Source organism: Alosa sapidissima, chromosome 4, assembly GCF_018492685.1.
Source record: "Alosa sapidissima isolate fAloSap1 chromosome 4, fAloSap1.pri, whole genome shotgun sequence".
Lineage (NCBI taxonomy): Eukaryota > Metazoa > Chordata > Actinopteri > Clupeiformes > Clupeidae > Alosa > Alosa sapidissima.
The window spans coordinates 34,647,816-34,652,815 of NC_055960.1; the positions used below are offsets into that span (position 1 = coordinate 34,647,816).

At 44.7% G+C, this 5,000-nt stretch overlaps 1 protein-coding gene across 1 annotated transcript in view; it reads left to right on the top strand.

The window, feature by feature from the left end:
• tfeb (transcription factor EB) overlaps window positions 1-1,345 on the top strand; it is a 21,310-nt gene extending 19,965 nt beyond the window's left edge. The window contains 1 exon segment of the mRNA XM_042090728.1: window positions 1-1,345. This exon segment is cut by the window's left edge and continues 761 nt beyond it. The gene's annotated coding sequence lies outside the window, so the exon portion shown is untranslated.
• Window positions 1,346-5,000: the final 3,655 nt, after the last annotated feature.

Sequence of the window (5,000 nt, forward strand, 5' to 3'; positions counted from 1 at the left end):
GCCTCCCCTTTGTCAGATCCATAAGATTCTCGTCCTTGAAGGGAAACTGCCAGGCCGTTCTCTGTGTCTCTGTTATTGAAGCGTCTTTATTGTCACACACCTTCAGATGACCATCACACACACACACACACAGCATCAGGGCCACCGTGTGTGTGCCATCCCAAACAAAGGTAGTCCCTGGCTTCCCTCGGTGCCAGTTGGTTAAGTTTGTGCAGGGAAGATGGCCATCACACACACACACACACACACACACACACACACACACACACACACACACACAGAGGGAAGATGGCCATCACACACACACACACACAGGGAAGATGGCCGGGCGGTCACTGCTACGTGAGCTCAGAACACACGCGTAGCATTTTAAAGAAGTGTGCTTCCTGTTCCCTGTTCCCAAGGTACTGTGGGACAGACAGCTGGCATTCAACGACACCCTTAGGCCATGCCGTCCTCTTCAGGTGTGATCACACACACACACACACACACACACACACGTACACACACATACACACGCGTACAAACACTTACACACACACCGCCAAAACTAGGTCCACACCACAGGAAGCCTAACTGCCAAACTGTGTGTTTTAGGATGGTTATTGTTTGTGTAATGTAGCCCAAAGAGGAGTCTGATGGTAAGCATTAGTAACCATGGCAACCATTTTGTTTGATGGGTCGGCAGGTTGACCGTGGCACTGGTAGAGAAGGCCATCGCTGGGAGGAGTAGAGAAAGGAGTTAGGAAGCACATACTGCCACAGCCAATCACACACTCCCAGCCCCGTCTCTGATTGGCTGTGGCATGGTGGGCGGGGGGGGGGGGACCGCCTCTGGTCCGCTTGGCCAATCACAGCCCACATGAGCCCCAGTGTGTGTAGCAGGAAGTACAGAGCCAGCAGATGAATTGGCTCTGACTCTTCAACTGTACAAAGAGAAAGAGAAAAGGTTGATGTATGAAAACTGTTTGTTTGTTTGTTGACTTTATTTTTGTTTTTGATTTTTTTCCCTCTCTCCCAAAGCACTGGAAAAAATATAGATCATTTTTTTGCCTTTATACAATATTTTCTGAAGTGCATTTTTATGCAGATGTGAAATCCCTCAAAGCCACTTATATGTATTTTATTTGTGTTGTCCTTTTTTTATTTTATTTTATTCTTCATAAATTACCTTTTCTATCTTTAATGCAGAGCCATTTAAATATGAAAATATTTAAACCACTTGCATTTTGGAATATGGCAAGTGGAGAGCCATATTACCTATATATTTTTTTCTTTGTGTAAAATAAATCGTTTTAATATTCACCAGGCTTTTTAGAGATTAAAAAAAAACATGTATGATGCATTTTTATATTGATTTGATTTCTGTTTTTTAAGGAATAAGTGTATAAGGAAGCAGGAAAAGGAAGCAATTTGAGTGATGATTCTTTTCATTTGACCTGGGTTTCAATTGTGCTTTGTGAATGTGAAGTCTCTACTGTACATCGGGGGTGTGAAAACTCCAGCATTGTGATCTTTATGGTGCGTTGAAGTCTGCTTGTGTTGAAGGAAACCTTTATGCCACCTCTCCCAGAGCATCCCATGAGCAGCAAGGACTTCTGGGTAATCCCCACACTGCCATGGCTCTCTGGACTTTTTCTCTTTTTTTTTTTATAAATCCAAAAAGTCAGCCATCGTCCACTCCAACCAGCCTGTGTGCGCCTGGCCCACTGCAGCGGATCTTTGACTTGGTACTGTAGAGGAGAACACTGACCTCAGCCTGACCTTTGACCCCAGACTCAGAGGACATGAGATGCGTGCATCTGGCACCAACAAGACTGCAAGAGCTCAACTCCAGGAATGACAAGATTTGCCTTAAAAACACACTGCCTCTCCTCCCTTCCTCTCCTCTCCTCCTCTCTCCTTTCCACTCTTCTCCCCTCTCTTCTCCTCTCTTGAATTTCCCCTTGGGGATCAAGTATCTATCTATCTATCTATCTATCTATCTATCTATCTATCTATCTATCTATCTATCTCTCTCTTCTCTTCTCCTCTCCTCTCTTTTCCTCTCTTCTCCTCCCCTCTCTCCTCTCCTCCCCTCTCCTCTCCTCCCCTCTCTCCTCTCCTCCCCTCTCTTCTCCTCTCCTCTCTTTTCCTCTCTTCTCCTCCCCTCTCTCCTCTCCTCTCCTCTCCTCTCCTCCCCTCTCTTCTCCTCCCCTCTCTCCTCTCCTCCCCTCTCTTCTCCTCTCCTCTCTTCTCCTCTCCTCCCCTCTCCTCTCCTCTCCTCCCATCTCTTCTCCTCTCCTCTCCTCTCCTCTCCTCCTCTCTCCTCTCCTCCCCTCTCTTCTCCTCTCTTGAATTTCCCCTTGGGGATCAAGTATCTATCTATCTATCTATCTATCTATCTATCTCTCTATCCTCTCTTCTCCTCTCCTCCTCTTTCTTCTCACCTCCTCTCCTTTCCATTTTCTCCCTTCTTTTCTCTGTTGGGGGGGGGGGGGGGGGGTCCCACGCTGGATGTACAAATATGCAGATCTGAGTGTGTGTGTGTACCACAGAGATGTTTGACCTTTGCCCCTGTGAAGGCCTGCGGGTGTCTCTCAGAGGGGGCGTCGGGTGACGCGCGCTGCGTCTGGCCCCGAGCTTCACTGGGATGTCTTGGATGTGAATGATTGACACCTCCTATTAAATGCCTTTGAGTTGATGGGAAGGCTGTCGTGTGGCTGTCTCTTTTGTCCTAATAAGGTTGAAACAGGGTAGACAGTGTCAAGGTGAGATGACGCAGGGCTTCACTGACATTAGTGAGTAAAGTAACACATCAGGTCAAAGATGGAGATGAAAGATGGGACATGAATATTATTATTATTATTATTATTATTATTATTATTATTATGACTGACGGTTCTGCAGTATAATCCTGAACTAAACAGTCAGTAGACTACACACAACCACTGGGGGCAACTGATGAAATATAGGCGCTCAGATAATTTGTGACATGATTGTTTAACCTTGATGTCTCAATATTTTAAAAACAAGTATGCTCTTATCATGACAAAATTAATTATTATCATGCATTAAAGACCAGCAATAAACAAGTTCACATATATCATTTAACAAAGCGTTCTGCCATTTCAACGAGCTTAAATGTTCTTTTGGACGTTAGTGTCAAGACTACTAGCAATCCAATTCGCTGTCTAGTTAACTATGATTCAGTGCGAGCACTTGACATACATTTGCCTTTACATGGTGTAGGCTATTACACGCGGCCTCCATGGTATATAGTTACCAGATGGGCACAAGGCATTTAAAACCTAAATACCTGGCTGCCAGGGCTAAATTAATCTTGTTTAATGCCTACCCGTGGAGTCTTGCGCGATTCGCAGGAGGCTGTCGCTTCATTACTCTTGCTAGAAGACTCCCATTCATTATCAAGTGACCAACTTTTTAAAAGCAGTGGTTTTTACACTTTTTAAAAAATCGAAACGTGATGGTGCGAGGTATTTCTGAAATAACTTAAACATCAATCAAACCTCACTCCTGCAGACTTGAGAGGAAAAAATGTGATGTACGGAGAAAAGGGAAGCACCGCTGTCACCATAAATGTCCACTAGGGGGAGCAAGAGGACCGTCCGAGAGTCGCGTTCGACTCTTTGTGGAGGTTCAACGAGGATCCTATCTCATTTATTTCCTGTAACAATTACAGAAATAGAACTGCAATGCAATTAACCTATTTTTAAATACCATTTTATTAGGGCAGTTTATCCCAGATAAAGTGGGGCTTAAAATAGGACAAGCGAGGAATAATTAGCATACAGTCATCTCAGAGACACGCACTCATCAGAATCTCGCCTCATGAGTGGACGGGCGCGGTGCGCATTTTCTCATCAGTATAAAGCGATCATTTTAAAACAGTAATCTTAAAGAGAAAGGGACGGGAGGGGAGAGCAGGGGGATTATGGAGATGAACAGTTTATGCCTGATTGTTTGTGCCACCGACCCACAGCTTGTTCTTCTTGCATGTCTCAGTAATGCACATGCAAAAAAGGCCCAATTAGCAAAAGTGACAAGCAAGAATCAATAAAATGTCTGGTATGTTTCTCAACACAAGCCAACCTAATTATGATTCCTAATGAACTCATAATGAACGTACAAACTTTGATCAGGAATCAGTGAAGAGAAACCAGGGAGTGACAAAGAAAAGAATCAGAAAATGAGAATTCAAGACGCATTTGTCAGCAGAGCAAGTTTTTTTAAATGTAATCATTTTATTTTAAAGCTCCTTTGTGTTTTGGAATAGAGACTGCCAGGTCCCATGAACACTTTAAGCTCCTTTGATGAGTTTAATCTCCCTCTCTCTCTCCTCTCTCTCTGTCTGTGCCTGTATGTGTGTGTGTGTGAGAGAGAGAGACATGTAGAGGTTTCTAGGCCCACTGTCAGCCAGTACATTTCATATGAGCTGCGGCGGGCTTCCCAGCGGCCCTGAGCGACTGAGGTTTGGAGCTGAATATCTCTCCTGTCTGTCCAAAGAGAACACTGTGTGGTCTATTTCTCATCTGTCAGGAAAGCTCTCCCTTATGCATACAGGTCCATATGCGTCAGACCTCTGAGGGCACTTCTGCTTATTATGACACCTACAATCACACACACACACTCATGCACACTCACACATGTATACACGTAACACACACACACACACATGCACACTCACACATGTATACACACACACACAAACTCATGCACACTCATGTGTGTCCGCACACAAGCACAGGGACATACACACACGCACACTCACACATGTATGTTTCCGCACACAAGCACGCACACACAAACACACACACACACACACACACACATGTATGCACATACACAAGCAGAAGGGCACATGCACACACACACACATGCACACGCACACACATGCGTGAACACACTCAATCTTTAGCAACTGCCAGTGTTAGACTCTCAAACCACAAATGGTCATCTGAAGGTAGGTTATCCATGGTCTTTTTCCCTTGTTAGCGCCA